The sequence below is a fragment of the Onychostoma macrolepis genome, chromosome 21, assembly GCF_012432095.1.
Source record: "Onychostoma macrolepis isolate SWU-2019 chromosome 21, ASM1243209v1, whole genome shotgun sequence".
Lineage (NCBI taxonomy): Eukaryota > Metazoa > Chordata > Actinopteri > Cypriniformes > Cyprinidae > Onychostoma > Onychostoma macrolepis.
Genome location: NC_081175.1, coordinates 21,305,767 through 21,308,131, shown reverse-complemented (window position 1 = coordinate 21,308,131; position 2,365 = coordinate 21,305,767).

Genomic DNA, 2,365 nt, shown 5'->3' with positions numbered 1-2,365 from the left:
CCGCCCACGACGCGTTAAACTTTACCTCAGACAATATTAGAATGCTGTCTTTAACACCAATCGCTTCACACACAAAAAAAATATATATCATTGTAGAATGGCAAAGCCACAAACAGCATTGATTTCTGAGGAATGGAATACAGACAGCTAATCGATATGAGTGTGTGTCTTCTGCGCAGGCCGTGAGTGCAAATCAATGTCGTGGAGGCGTCATTGACAGGCAAAGTAAACCTGCTCTAAAGCACAGTTAGTGACCTGGTTAGCACCAACATTTTGGAAGAGCCACATGTTGTCCAAATCACGCTGGAACTTCAGGTGAAAACATGAATGCTCCATTCACAACAAAAATTGATCGTTTTAGGCAAAAGACTTGCTGAGAGATCGCTAGATCAAGCGATTGGGTCAGTTTCTTCCATTTACCGGAATAGTTTAGCCAAAAATTAAAATCCTGTCATCGTTTACTGACCTTTTCTTATTATTACAAAATAACTGTTGTGTTGCACAAAGACAGTCACACAGGTTTGGAATTATATGAGTGTAAGGAGGCCTACCTAAATGACCGTTTTCATTTTTGGGTGAACTACTAAATATGAAATGCTGTTGAATATTATTTTATTTCTGTAATGTGCATTACAGTGGGAAATAGGATATTCAATGCAAGACTGCACTTAATATTATCCTGAGGCATCATGCACCTATTTTTTTGAGGGGGCAGCACTGGCTCTCCTGGTGCCCTAGGCAAGATAAGACGTGACCAGAGGAAAAAATACTTTTATAACTTGGTAGTACTCCATATTCGTCTATGACGGGACTGTGTAATGGTAGCCTATTGGACTGAGCAAATTTAAAAACAGGCAAATGTGTGATTCATACATGTGTAAAGTACAATCGTGCAACAATCTTAAACATTATTTTTTTGGAAGCTGCATTTAAAATCAATATGCTTCACATTTGAGTGGTAAGCATTTTTCTGAATTTATACATTGGGAATTGATTGAATCATGAAAAGGAGTCTCAAATGTACAGAGCCCCAAAGGGACATGTTGACATAAAAAGTATGAGATGGGAGGATTATATTCAATTATATTTCATTGCTTTTGCATTCTCTCCCAAACGTCTTGCATTCCCCTGAGGTAATAACTGTTTTGCAAACAAATAAAAAAAAAAGTTTCTCTGTGGAATGCAGAAGCATTGACATTTCTAGCCATAGCCATGTAAGGGTTTCATACAAACGATAGGTAGTCGAAACATAAAGGGAAAAAAGAAGCATTGGTTACGTCAGATAAAAGTTGCTTTAGAGAAGCAAATAATTATATCTTGACAACATTATGAAGACAAACCATTTTTTCTTTTGCAGCAATAATGCATGCACAATACAACACATGAAATCAAAAATGACTGTTTCCTGTCTAATTACATGTTGACTTGTGTATTCAGGGTATTAAATCTTAGATTTTAAAAGAAATGCTATAACAGAGAAAACTAAATTCTCTTAATGTGGTATTGTGTTGTAAGTCTTGTTCAATGAATGGCCCAAACATATTACTGTCAGGCCACCCTTGGTCTTTGCCCTTTCCTGCTCATCAAATCACTGCTCCACCTCTGTCCCAAACTCAACTAAATGATTTATTGATCCAGGGCAACCTCCATATAACCTGTAAATTACCTCAACACTCTGTCATTATCTACCAATGATGAGCAGGGCCCAAAAAACCAAGAAGATGCCTCTCTGAGGAGACTTCATTCAATGCTGGACCAAAGTCTGATTCAAACTTTGATCAGGCTTAACCTGCTTTGCAATAATTACTATTCCTGTGAGGGGCTAGAGTAGGTTGGAGATTCAATGAATCCATGGACCCATGACCGCCCTGCCTGAAAGCCTCGTTTGAAGTTAGTGAAGAGATGCAGCTCAATCCGCCAGTAAGGAAAATGAGGTGGAGACGGAGTAAACCGACATTCAAGATTGCTCTGTAAAACTTGTGGACAGTGGTTTTCTAGCATCTCACTAACTAGATTTGAACTATTTGTATATGCAATTACAAAAGGGCTATTTGGAATTGAAAACACAAAGTGGTCTCTTTTGTTACCATCTCAAGTGTAACCATGGAGTCATTACTGTTATTAAACCTTTTTTAATTACAAACTTTGTGCAAACTAGTTTTGATTGAAGTTGCGAGCTTCCCTTACTTCTGTCATTCTTTAATCGTTCAGAAATCCTACAGCCTGCACTAACCTTACAACAAAAGTCAACAAAGTAGTTCCATAAAATCATTCATTAACTTTTTAATTTACTGCCCACAAATTAGTAACACGATGGAAATCCATACTGAACTACACAGAGGGCTGAGGCTGGCAGAACCAACTG